The sequence below is a fragment of the Bubalus bubalis genome, chromosome 1, assembly GCF_019923935.1.
Source record: "Bubalus bubalis isolate 160015118507 breed Murrah chromosome 1, NDDB_SH_1, whole genome shotgun sequence".
In the NCBI taxonomy this organism is placed as follows: Eukaryota; Metazoa; Chordata; class Mammalia; order Artiodactyla; family Bovidae; genus Bubalus; species Bubalus bubalis.
In genome coordinates this window covers 159192715-159207748 of record NC_059157.1, presented here as the reverse complement: position 1 = coordinate 159207748, position 15034 = coordinate 159192715, and positions in this window count along the sequence as shown.

Below are 15034 nucleotides of genomic sequence, written 5' to 3'. Positions count from 1 at the left end.
GGAGCTGCAAAGAGTCAGACAAGACTGAGTGACTGGACTGAACTGAGCTTATTTCTAATATTTCAGTCAAAGTGATTTTATTAAAAAAAGATGTGTTTTCTCATTTACTCAACAAATATTCATCAAATATCTATTTATTACAACATATAAGCCTAGGCAAATGGAAGTAAAACAGAGAATATATACATGTACCTTAAAATTTTTTGGTTTTCCTCAAAATAAAATAAATTCACAAAGATATGACTCATTCATAATTTTTAAATCTTTTTTTTTTTTTCCTGGCACATCAGGGGCCTGTTAAACCTGAAGATTCATGCTCTTTCATTCCTTGAAAGTCAGTTTCTATAGTAACTAACGTAATTTGTTTCTTCAATGTGTTCTTTTCCCTCCATGTACAAGAATTTTCAGTGTTTTCCAATCTCATCTTTTTTAATAACTTTTGGTTGTGCTTTTATTCTAATAACATTGTGGTGCTTTTCCTATGTTTCTTCTGCTGTTCTTTTTACATAATTCTTTCATGTTACCAATTTGATTTTCTGCCGTACCTGCTCTGTTCCTTCTAGTTTGATTTTAATGCCTGTTATTGCTTTATTTTCCTCCATAATTTCTTATTTGAGCTCTGCTAACTAAATATCTTTTAATCTTTATGTCTTACAGAATTCATGGGTGTTGTAAAATTTTCTTGAGAGTGAGAAACAGTTATCTAAGTGTTTTGTCTCCAGATTTTTTAAAACATGTATTTGCTTTTGTGATTTCATCTTTTTGGTGAAGAAATTTTGCATAGTTCTAACATTGGTTATTTCGCTATCTTCACAGCATTTAATTGGCCTGCTACTTGACACCAAATAATGTGATATAGGCCCCTGACTCCACTTCCTGTTTATCTGAAAATCATTTGAGTAGTGCTTCACAGCCATAGCTACACATTAAAATTAATTTTATTTTCTTTAAAAAATAAAAGAAAATAGAGATGCTTGAATTCCAATCTAACACAATAAAATTTCAATTTTCAGGTGTAGGCCTCAAATGAGTCTCTCATGTCATTGAACTAAAGACTAGATATCATTGGTTGTTATTATCTGTTCATCTGTTTGAGGGTAGTAGAGCTAGAACTGAGTCCAGCAGAAGCTGGAACTGAAAAACAGGCACAGTGTCTCATCTTTCCTCTATTTGCTGAATGACTGGCACCTGGGCCACTTCCACAGACTAGTTACAGGAGACCCAATGATATTTTTGTTAGCTGTGGCCACCCACTGCCCTCCAATGCAATTAACCCACCTTTGCCACACTTATTCCTGTGACTGAGGCTACATAACATCAGAAGTAGGTATCAGTAACAGACTGAGTGCTAGAAGCAATCTTAACAGTCACCTATTCCCATGTGTGGAGAAGGCAATGGCACCCTACTCCAGTACTCTTGCCTGGAAAATCCCATGGATGGAGGAGCCTGGTAGGCTGCGGTCCATAGGGTCGCTAAGAGTCGGACACGACTGAGGGACTTCACTTTCTCTTTTCACTTTGATGCACTGGAGAAGGAAATGGCAACCCACTCCAGTGTTCTTGCCTGGAGAATCCCAGGGACAGGGGAGTGTGTGGGCTGCCGTCTATGGGGTCACACAGAGTCGGACACGACTGAAGTGACTTAGCATTCCCATGTGAGAAAACTAAGACACTGAAGGGCTAAGACTGTTGCCCAGGGTACATGGAAAGGGTGGGTATGTGAACAAGAAATGATATAATACATCAGACTCTGTAAGGTGCTTTACCTACGTAAGTCACTGACTCCATTAAAATGATTCTTTCAGATAGTTGTATGAAAATGATCAATTACCTATCCAGCATTCTCTCCCCATCTTTTTCTACTTCCAAATAGCTTTCAGATTTTCTTTGAGAAAACACTATTTCCCCCAACTTAACCATCAGTTTCAACATTAGCTAAAAAATCTCCTTCACCTTGCCAAAGTAATTAAATAGAGGATGGGCAGGAAATTAGGTACAAGCCAAGCAATACACAGCCTACTCCTGGCTTTATCTATTTGCTACAGATTGATTTTGTTAGAGCAAAGCTTAGGCCTTTTTTTTTAATTGGAGGCTAATTACTGTACAATATTGCGGTGGTTTTTGCCATACATTCACATGAATCAGCCATGGGTGTACATGTGTTCCCCATCCTGAACCTCCCTCCCACCTCCCTTCCCATCCCATCCCTCAGGGTCATCCCAGTGCACCAGCCCTGAGCATGTCTCATGCGTAGAGCCTGGACTGATGATCTAGTTCACATATGATAATACTAGGCCTTTTAAGTGAACGTGGAAGGCAATGCTCTTTCACTCCTACTAGATGCAAATGAGAAGTGCGTAACCCCTGTTATTACAGCAGCCAGATTGTGACCATCAAGGAAACCACCATAAGGGCAGAGACTCGACATGAAAATAAAGGGGAAGAAAGAGTACTAGGGAAAAAAATAGAGTGAGAAGCCCTAACTGAACTTTGCCCAGCACCTCTCAATTCTGGACTTTTCAGTTAAAAGGAGTCAGTACATTTCCTTTGTTGTTTAAATTCTGAGTTGAATTTTCTCTCCCTTGCAACTGAAAGCATCATAATTGAATCAGATCTATTACTACTGCTGTTTCATAGAAGAAATCGCTTGAGGCTATACTGTACTGTCCAATTTAGTAGACACTAGCCACATGTGGCTATTTAAATAAATTGCAATAGCTAAAATTAAAAATCCAGTTCCTTAGTTGTAGTAGCCAGATGTGAAGTGTTTCATAGCCACATAGTTCATGGTTACCTTATTTAACAGCACAGAATTTAACAAATTTCGATGTAACAAATATTCTTATTTAACAAATAATTAACATATATTCTATGAATTTACATCATCACAGAAAGGTCTACTGGAGAGCACCAATGAAAGACAGGTTCTTACATAATTTGTCCATAGTTAATGCACCTGTTACCTGGCAGAACTATCATTTGAACCCAAGTTTTACATGCCTACAGGAGGGTTCTGTTATATATCATTAAGTCCCTGTGGTCAGATGTTGTTGACAATATGCATTGGTATCTGATGGAACTGGGCCACTTGTGTAATAGTTACATTATAGCTCCAGAAACAGCATAAATAAATGGTTCATGAGACACATTCATTCATGACCTGGGTTGCTTCATTCATACAATGGAAATTCTTTTCATGCTGACTTTAAGTTTCTAGTATTTTTATCACCAATGTTTGTATTTGTCATTCTTACTCAAATTTGTATCAATGGCTAAACTCTTTTCCTAACACTTTCATTGTTTCTGCTCCAATTTTTCTCAAGATCCTTCATGGTTTTCCATTCCCTTGTGAATCAGGTAAATGTCTGTCTGTCTTTTTATTTCCAAATACTTGCACATCAGAAAGCTTTCCCCAAGGTATCTGAGCTCTACTCTTGACAGACACTGTGACATGAGCAAAAAATAGTACAAACTCCTCCATGCATGTCTGAAAATGAATTTGACAAAGCTTATTAATACCAGTAGCCTTCTGGCCGTTTTTAAATCCAAGCATTCTGTTCATTGGCAGTAAAGCTTATTTCTTTTTTGATTTGCCTTTTAATAAATAATCTGTTGAACATTTGAATGCTTACTGGTTATCAAATTTAGAATTAATTGCACTGCATTTCTCCAGGCAGATTAATAAAGCTGCCTATTGCAGAATTCTGTTCTAATGGACATTTTGCATTACTATTGAAAATAATCCTGAACATAAATGAAATAAAGATTCAGTTTCAAGCATGACTAAATTCACAGTCACATTAACTAATGTATAATTTGAGATTTGAATCTTTGAATCTGTAAATTTTTTATTATAAATGGGACATGCTAATTGTTTTAAAATATAAAATGCAGACATATATGTCATGTCAAAAATGCTTTTCCAAATAATTTTCTTGTGCAAATTTTATATATATTTCATCAATTTTTACTCAATGTAATTTCAAAACTTTGAGAGAAGATTTAAGATTTTGTGGTACAGTATAATGCATTAAGCACTGATATTCAGGTATAGGAAGTAATATTAATCTTGGGTTTTACTATGCTGGTATCACTGATAAGTTGCTTCATTGGAAATAGTGCTTCTATAACAGAGAACTCAATTAAGGTTAATTATAAGAAAAGACTTGACATCCATGATTGATAACCAAACTGCTACACCACCGTACTGTGGTTCTTGAACCATGCATCTAGCACCAGGTGTGATCTTGCTAGAGTAATTGAGGGAATAAAGCGTCTCTTTTATACGTTTATTCAGTAGAAAAAATCCCTAGGTGAGTCTTAGTTATATTTAAGATGATTTTGTCATTTACATTTGAATAATATTTGCTTCCCACTATATTATTATAGTGACATGATGACAAGGATCATCCAGAATCATTGTTGTGAAAGATATTTTTATACATACATATATATACACTCCTACACATACACATACATACACACACACACATATACATATAAACAAAAGATCCCTTTATTTCTTACATTTTTACCTTAATCTATTTTCCTCTTTCTTCTGGCATTACACCTTTAAGTAACACATGATTCCCAAATTAAATATAGGTATAACATAATGAGAGGCCAACAAAAAGCAAAACGCATTTGATTATATAGTTCTTTGGCCACACAACAACCATGAAAGCAAAATAAGATCCATTCTTGGCAGCTAGAATTGCCCTGAGCATTTATTCCTGTCATAAACATCTTGGCAATTTTACTTATATTCAACACATGTACTGGAGATTTCATCTTACTCTCAGAGCATTTATTTTATCTGCCCTGGATCAGGGTAGATAGACTCCTGAGCTAGCATTACAAATATTCAACCAAACTTATGGTTACAGTTAGTATCATAGAAAGAACACAACTTGGAAATCCAAAGACCTGGGTCCTAGATGGGTAAACTATGGGCAGGTTTCCTTTGTAGAAAGTGATAATAACCTTGTCTGTCTTGTTTACTACTGTGTGCTCGTAACTTAGAACAAGCCTGAAAAGTTGCAGGTGCTCAATAAATACTAGGTGTATAAATGAAGGACATGAGTGATATGGACCATGCCATCTTCCAGGTCTAACTGTAATGATCTCCATGTGCTGTGTGCTATGACTGTGTTAATTATACTTAATAAACACGGAAACAGCTTCTCTTTTGAATAAAAAAGAATAAAATATACACTATAGAATTTTTAAAAGGAATAAATGTTTAAAATGCATATGAAAACACTTGTAAATTTGAAACCATAAAACCAGTTAGTCATTATTAGATCATCTATCTGGATACATCTTACTTGGACATCCTACATTTCCAGGCATACAGAGACAACAGTGAAATATGTTTTGCTGAAGAAAGAAAGATTATAACTAGAGACAACAGTGTAGAGAAAGCAGATGCTTAGTGGGATAAAAATGCAAATACAATGGTGATAAATTTATTTTGTTATGATCAAATGAATGTATTTATTCACTAAGTAAATCTGTGTAAAAGTCTTCAGCTTCAACATTGAAATGTATATACCACAACCAAATGTTTGGCTGACATCAGAATATATATAAAAATACTATGACAAGTTTAAGTGACAATCGTACTACTAATTTTCCTAACAAGACTCCATCACTAATAAAAACCAAGAAACAAAAAAGCTAAATTCCTTAATGGCATATATAGTAGGTCTTCTTGAAGTTAAATCCCTGGCTTGTAAAGCTATCACATTCTGTCCCAGTGCAGATCCTATATACATGTATCTCACACTTGAACTTCACCTCCTCAGGGAAGTCTTTCCTCAGCCCCTCTTGTTAAAGGGTATTTTCATTCCAACAATTTCTCCAGCACTTGGTAATACACACCCATGGTTTTTTTTTTTTATAGGAAACAGCTTTTTTGAGTGTGGTTAAATAATGTTTTCCCCATCACAAGAACAACTAGCCTCTTCATCATCTTCAGAGTTTCATCCCTTTAAATTATATGCTTCAAAGGTAGACGGCATTACTTATAGCTTTATGTTGCCCCTCTCAAGTCATAACAAGGTTTTTACACTTTATATGCCTAATAAACACATGTTGATTTTATTTGCAAATCCAGTTCAAAAGCACAGACTATTAGAGTTAAAAAGGATTCAACAGTTATCACCAAGTTTCAAAATTTTGAAATTAATGTCTTTAGGAAGGCCATGTGTCTCCAGTTCACCAGCGTGCCTACCACTTTTCTCTAACCCGAGCCATTTCCACACTTCCTTGGCCTCTGAGGCATTCACAGGTGTCACTGTGGATTGACACCTATGAGGGACTATACTCCAGAGGCCTTGCTGAGTTGCCTGAAATGACAATGGATCACCTTAGTGACATTGCCAGGTTGAATCTGAAGGTCTTATTTTTTTATTTTATTTTATCTTTTTCTTTTCCAGAGATCTTTCATCTCAATATGTTACCTCCTTAAGTGGCTTTTAACCTAATAATTCTTATTCAACCTGCTTTCTACCTCCACACTCGGTTGTAATAAAGGTCAAGGTCAACTGATTCAAAATTAGGGATATTACAGGGCTATTTATGAGTGCATAGTATATGTGATAAATCATAACATAATTATTTACTGTATTTATATACAGTTTAAGGTAATAATGTTTCAAAGATATTGTCATAGTAATGAAAAAGAATGAATCAGGGATCATGGAATGTCTAAGTATCAGTAATAAGTTAACAAAAAAATGTAAGACTCATAAATTATAACTGAATGGGATCTTTAAATTTACTCTGTGTAGAACATTCCTTGGTTATGCTTTAAAATATTTTAAAATTCCCTCTAACTCCTAAGAAAAGGTTCCCATGTCATTACTTTGTCCCTTCACCTTTTCCAAATGTTTAAAAATGAAAACAACAGAGGCTTGCTTGCAGGATGGAGACACTATAGTCAAAAGCATTTAACGAGGTGGAGGATGGGAGAGGTTATTATAGGCTTACATAAAAATTGAAAGTTATATATGAATGTTGGTGTCTATCTCACAGTCTAATCAAATCTAACCAACAACATATTTTACAGGTTAAATAATGCTTTTATACAACTTGTTTTTACACTTATACAATTTTTCCCAATGATAATCATTCTCTATATAATTTCATAATCAATGCAATGTAATATTGGTTGAAGAGATTAATAGAAAAATACAAACAAGCATATTTTTCCTATAACAAATAGAGAAGGCCTGAAATTTCTCATTTTAAAAAATTAGTTAGAATGAAAAAAAAATTTATCTCCAATTCTTTCTTGAGGAGGCAGAAACTGTTTTTATCCTTTCATTACCATGCTATCATGCAGAGAAAGAAAAGATAAATACACTCACACAGGTAAATGACACCGTTAATACATCTATTAAAAAAGTGAAAATATGGGAGTGCTGCTGCTGCTGCTAAGTCACTTCAGTCGTGTCTGACTGTAAATGTTCTTAATCAGAAAAAAAATGTATATAAACTGGAAAATAATTTTGAAGAAAAAGCAAGTTTGTCGGCTAAAAAGAATAATAGTGAAACCATCAGAGTTATTTTTAGCACAAGCTCAGTCAGTTGGGAGGAGGGGGAGTTACAGGTAATATAATTCTCTTCAGAATGCTGGACAGCCTGAGGAAGTCAAAAGGAAACCAGACAAACCACAAAGTAAAACATGCATAGCAAAGGAAGAGAGTTTCTAAAGCAGGCAGTTGATACTTGTTCTGTGCAAAACTTTTGAAGTAGGAGCATTATGAAAACTCATTACCTATTGTTTTTATACAAGCATCCTGATCGAAACACTCGTTGCAGCCACACAGTAACCTTGTATTGTCCTGAGTTTATACAAAATAGCAGCCCCCACTGATCTCTGCTGCTGCTAAGTCACTTTAGTCGTGTCCGACTCTGTGCGACCCCATAGACGGCAGCCCACCAGGCTCCCCCTTCCCTGGGATTCTCCAGGCAAGAACACTGGAGTGGGTTGCTATTTCCTTCTCCAATGCATGAAAGTGAAAAATGAAAGTGAAGTCGCTCAGTCATGTCCGACTCTTAGCGACCCCATGGACTGCAGCCCACCAGGCTCCTCCCCCATGGGATTTTCCAGGCACGAGTACTGGAGTGGGGTGCCATCGCCTTCTTCTCTACCCAGTGACAATGCTACATCTTCCTTAACAGCGCTTGTCACCACCTGGCGTGTTTATTTGCATATTATCTACTAGAATATAACCCTCCCAAGGTCAGGGCTTGCTGTTGTGTCCCTTGGGCCTAGAACCACACCTGGCACATGAAAGGTGCTCAGTAAGTGTTTGCTGAAAGCATGTGCATTTAGGTGCTGGTATACTTTCCGTGTGGTTGATCTTATTTTTGATAATCCTGCTGTATAATAATTGATCTCTTTTGTTATTGAATTACGGATAGAATGTTACAACAGATATAATTAAATGTGGTATTAAGCTTTAAAGGCAGAAATGCATGTCCACATACTCTCTTGACTTAGAAAAATATACTGAGCTTTGAATTCACCCAACTCTCTCCTTGGGTTAACTCTACATCTGGTGACCTGGAACTAGACAGATGATTGGAGGAAACCCGTCCTCCTGACTACCCTGGAGGGATAACTGAGTGCTTGATGTTTAACTTAATTTTATACAAAGCTCATTTAGATGTTTGAACTAAAAGATAATTTTTTTTACTATTTTTTTTTAAACAAGCAGGAGAATCATGGTCACGAGTATTGGATATATGCAACAAACGAGAAAAAAAATAGCTTAGCACTGAGTGATGAGGGCTCTTAAAATGCATATTTTCTTGTGTATGTGTGTGTGTGAGAGAGAGAGGGAGACAGAGAGGGGTGTTGTGTGTATGTTGGGTACATACATTTGGGGATTTAATTTTCTCAAACTCCCTTGAGGTATATTTTTCACACTTAAAATATATCTTAGTTGTTACTATTTGGAGTCCTAAGTCTGGAAGAGAGAAACTGTTGTCTAATCTTTTCCTTCTCCTTTTTTTCTCTTTTCTTTTTCCCAACCATGGAGACTTTAGCTTAGGGAAAAAAAAAAATCTTAAGAGGAGCCAATATCCAAACAAAGTGGACTGTGAGCCTTGAGTAAGAGTTAACTCAGTCGACATCTTCCATCCTCTTCCATCCGCAAAGGGACACCCTGAACCTGAATACTCCAGACAGCCCAGTTTAAAGCCTAGTGATCTAAACTATAACCTTATTTTATGTGATGCTTCAGTACCATCATCTCCACCATTTTAACATTTGTTTGGCCTCCTTGAGTTGCCCTATTCAGTTATATCAAATCACTTAAAAGCTTTACCATTTGTTGAATTGGAATCCACCAGTTAGCATCCATCCTTGAGTCCTAGATCTGTACATTATTGAAGTATACTGAAGGAAGTCCAGTTCCATATCTACGGTATCACACCCACTCATTCTCACTTAAGTGTCCCCATTTCCTTCAGATATTGATAGCGTGAAACAGTTTGGGTTTTATCTATCATCCTAGCCATTCTCATTCACATATACTCAGTTTTTTCTAAAAGTGTTTATTTAGTTGGCTGCAGCTGGGCTTAGTTGCGGCACACGAGATCTTTAGTTGTGGCACATGGGATCTAGTTTCCTGACCAGGGATCGAACCCAGACCCCCTGCATAGGGAGCAAGGAGTCTTGGCCACTGGACCACCAGGGAAGTTTCTATACTCAGTCTCTGTGCCTCCTGAGGTCTGATGTCCAGCACTGATAAAGCAAAATTGGTGAAGTTCTAGAACATTTAGGTAGAACAAGTCATTCACTTCCCTTGTCTGTCTGCCTATGCAACCTAAGACAGGAATAACTTCTGTGAAATTACCTAGTAAAATTCTTCTGCCTCTAAGAGAGACATTTCCATCCTAATCTTCTTCAGGTGAACTCTGGCTTTAAGTAGAAGTTTTTACACACTTTCTGTAAGATTCAACTTATTGAATCTTGCCTATTATTTCAGACTTGAAAATTCTTGGCCTCAGATTTTGCCGTTGAATGCATAAGATACCCATTTCCATTTTCGATGATTTGTCAGTCAGATAGTTTGATAATTCTAGAAAAAGCCAAAGGCAGAGTCTAGCATGTCATTTCTAAAGACTTTCTTCTAGATTGACATTGGCTAATTAAAAACTAACTAATTTAAAAAGTTTCATTGTTCTATCAGTTGTGAATCAACCCAATTCTGCTATTACTAGTTCATCATCCTCTGACATGCTCAGATAAATGAGCGACCAATGTTTTCAAGTTAAAATCAAGACATACTTATTACAAAGTTAATTAATAACACTAGCTACAAAAACAAAAACAAAAGATGACAGTCCTCTCTGAACTCTCTGCTGCCTCTACTGTAAACACTTTTTATGCAATCAGTGAAAAACCATTATTTTGAAAAATTTCCTGTGGGATTTTGCTTAGGATTAATGTCAGCTACACTGTCCTGTTTTTCATGGAATTTTAGTATATGTTATGATTGCTACTTAATAGCAACAGAATTGGAATGAATTCTTATATCTTTTGCTCCCTGAGAACTCAAAACTGTTTTTTTATACCTGTTTTCACATTCCTGGAGGGTAATTTCTATATTCATGAAACCAAAGCAATAAGTGATGACAAATGTCATTGTATCCAGGGTTATAAAAATTCCCTAACTTATTTTAAATGTCCTGGATAAATGTAAAGAACAGTTTCCAGAACAATATCAGAAGCAATGAGTAATATCAGGACGGTATCAGCAACAATATCAGGCAATGATTGCCTTTGACAGGAGTGTATTTCTACCTCAAATCAGGTAATATATCTTAAAATTCCTTTTAGTAATAATATTCCCCACTGTACTCACATATAGCTGTTATTGACACACAGGTTCGGCAAAGAGAACTCAAAGGTTAAAGGAAATCAAGTCATTCCAGCCAACGTGCAGGCTGATCCCTGATTATCTTTTCACAGTAAAAACGTTACTGCCTGCTTCATTGCTCTGACATTCAGGAAATCTCACTTTGACTTTGTTACCACATAAGCCCAAAGTTTCTCCCTCTGTTGTTCTTGTTTTTTCTCAAGGGACTGTTTGTCAGGTTTCATTTGTAATATCCTGTCTTTTGAGGTCAACTGTCTCCGGCAACCATTTTAATAGTAACATTACTACAAGTTTTTTCTTACTTAGTGTCATTAAACTTGCATTTGTACATTTGATTTTCTAAAATCAAACAGCTAACAATGAGCTCTTAAAGCTTTGATTGTATTATTTTCAAGGAATAATAAATTAGAGGGGAAAATCTGATGCTACAAAATGGCAAAGAGAAAGGAGCAAAGCACTTTATACAACTGATACCTCCTTAAATATGCATGTTTTGAGTCATATATTTTAAGTAGATTAAAAAAAAAAACTACATCAGAATCCCAGGTGCTTATTAAAAATGCAGACACAGGGTTCTTCCCAGGTCTGCCTCTGAAGACTTGTTATTCACAAACCATCACATTAGACAGTCATTTTTAAATGAATCATCTGGAAAATATTCTTGTAAACTAATTATTTTTCACACACCCTGATGATTTATCTATTAATTTAAATTTGGAATTTGATATGCTGGAATTTCTTGAAATAGACTGTTTACAGACTGGTAAACTTGACAGCAGCCTGGAATTTTTTCTGACTTCTCACAGGGGGGAAATTGGTTGGAAAAGGAGGACAGCTTGGAAGCACCTCAAAGAGACGTTCCATTCGTGACCTCTGGGGACTGAGTTTTTTCTCTGGAAAAGTCCTAAAGGGTGACTATTGTGATGATTGAAAGTATAATACAGCCACGTAATAAAACAGCTGCAATGTTTTCATTTGCTGGGACAATTTCCAACACAGGCCACCTAAAAAATGGATCACTTTTAAAAATCTGTAATTATTAGGCACAGTTGGAGAAAACATTGTACTCAACCTTGAATGTTAGAAAACAAGAAGGTTCAGAGTCTCATTCCTCAAGGGGCAAAATCAAACATTTGATTCTACTTGGACCACCTTTAAATAGCAAGATCTCACTATTTTGTGAGTCAAATCTAGAGGTCTTTTACCTTCAGGGAAATTCTGAAAAACTAAGCCGTGAATTTTCAGTGTCTCATAAACAATACCTATTGTATCTATGTCCATCAGAGTCAAGAGGTGCTTCTCAGGGCATTTGTAAGTGTTTGGTGTCAATTTTTCTGTTTGTTTTTTTTTTCCCCCTAAAATGAAGAAAGTCCTTATTGGGTATTTCAGAAGTTTAACAGTGGTCATCACACTTTTCTACTGTTGTCCTGGCTAATTACAAGCCTGCCTGAGCCCAAGAGTTGCAGGTTCAGGTTTAAATTTTATTAAGAAATGTTGTTGAGAACAGAAAAGTGAAACAGAGGGCCTGGGTAGTGGTGAGGACCCTTGGACTATTTCTGTTCCGGCTCTTACTGCTTAGTAGTCTTGGAATGATACTTCCATTCTCTGAGTGTGTGCCAGATCATTTCAAAGGTACTTTTAGGGACAAACATTAGAACATTATCTTGAGAAGCTTAGAAATCAGAGAATCTACTCCCATTTCATACCACATCTGCTAGTATCATATCAACAGGCAGACAAATAAAAATACTACTTTTAAAACTAATTATGTGAATTAATTCTAAACAAATGTGTGTCTTTCCTTGTGTAAACTAATTTTCAACCATTCTATTCTTTTCTCCACATGATATTTCCCTTACCTTCCGAATCTTTTCTGGGATGGATAAAACACTATCACACCTATTTCCAAGATAATTTAGTGTGTTTTACAATTGCTTTCAGTCCATAAGATGTCAAATAGTATGATGAGTGATTTCCAAATTTGCAGAACTAAAGATATAAGGATCAAATGCAAAGTAACTTCCCTATGTATGGTGAACATATAAATTGAAAAGCTAAAATAATAGGCATTATACACACAAAATGCACACTGACCAAAATTAAAATAAAACAGAACATTTTGTGGATTGAATTTCTATTAAATCTACTTATCAGCTTTCTTCATTTTTATTTTTTGTTGAAGAAAACTACAGATGCATCGATACACTGTTCTTATAGTACTCTTGACACTAATAAAATTTAATGGGAGTTTCAAAAATTGGGAGAAAGGGAGAAGTGAATTAACCTCTAAATTCCCTAAGCTCGAATTCCCTTATCTGCAAGATAAAGATAATACTGCTACCTACCTCATAGGCTTGTTATAAGGATTGATTGTGATAATGTGAATAAAGCCCTCTACCCACTACCCAGATGGGCTTCCCTGGAGGCTCAGTCGTTAAGAACCTGCCTGCCAATGCCGGAGATGTGGGTTGGATCCCTATGTCAGGAAGATCCCCTGGAGAAGGGAATGGCAACCACTCCAGTATTCTTGCCTAAAGAATCCCATGGACAGAGGAGTCTGGTGGGCTACAGTTCGTGGAGTCACAAAGAGAGTCAGACATGACTTAGCAACTAAGCAACATCTATACACTGTTAGTGGCAGGCATTAATGGCTTATTTACGGGTATTCTGAGCTGATCATGACGCTTATTCCTAATGTACTTGGTCTCTTCATTCTTTCATGTTTAATTGTGTGATGTTTATTGTGGGATGTGGATGTTTACGCTTATTTTACAAGTGGAAAAAAAAAAAAAACAGAATCAGAACTTAAGTTTATTTTCCAACATCATACAACACAAGGGGGTTAAGGTGGGAAATAACCTCAGATCTACATGGCTGTAAGCATGCGCTTCTTGGGAATTTCCTGATTGTCCAGTGGCTAAGACTGAGCTTCCAAAGCAGGGGACCCAGGTTCCAGCCCTGGTCAGGGAACTAGATCTGACAACCCACAACTAAAAGGTCTCGTGTACCACAGTGAAAATTGAAGACCCTGCTTGTTGCAACTAAGACCTGGCAGAGCCAAATAAATATTTTCTTTTTAAAAAAGGCACCTGCTTATTCTCCTGCATTATACTGTGTTTTCCTGCCCCTTGATCCAAATGTGTAAGCCTTACAATGTTTATTTTGAGTTCCTGGCAGAACTCATGGTAAAACTGCATAGTAGAATCATATCACTTTTTATGTATGGAAAAATAAAATTTACCAAGATTTTGAAAACTTAGGTCTTCTGTATCAAAATAAATGTTAAATTTCAAAGTAACCTTTGGAATGTGGACCAGTGTTATCCTTCCATTTGACCAGAGTACTTTGAAATTGTCAACTCACTAGTGACTCAAGTCAATTTGCCTCGTTATTTGAGTCCCTTCTTTCCTTCCTTCCTCAAAATACTATCTTAATCAATTTATTAATTTACCATATTCTCTTCCAGCTGTTTCCAAGAATGAAATTATCCCATAAAGATCAGTACTTGCCAACTTTAAAGATATTTTAAAATTAAATATACTAAAAAAGCATATCTGTGAATAAACCCTAAAATTCCAAAGTGTGTCATTACACACTTTGGAATAAAGTGAAAGCTCCTTCCTTCCTTCCCGAGTGCTACTTTAAAAAGACCATATCATTGAATTTAAACACTCTAGCCTATTGTATTTGTTGAAAATTTTGATGTATTTCAACAATTTATCGAGTACTAAGTATCATACATGATCCTGAGTTCTTGGGACATACGAGTAAATAAAACAAATCCTGCCCCAATGGAGCTTACGTTCTGGTGAGGGAAACACAAAATAAATACAATATATAAATAATATTAATATACTATTTTGGAAGGTGCTGAGTGCTATGATAAAAGAGAAAAAAAGAGAGTAGATTAAGGGGGTTTGAGGAGAAGGTAATGACATCCCACTCCAGTACTCTTGCCTGGAAAATCCCACGGATGGAGGAGCCTGGTAGGCTGCAGTCCATGGGGTCGCAAAGAGTTGGACACGACTGAGTGACTTCACTTTCACTTTCATGCATTGGAGAAGGAAATGGTAACCCACTCGAGTGTTCTTGCCTTGACAATCCCAGGGACGGGGGAGCCAGGTGGGCTGCTGTCT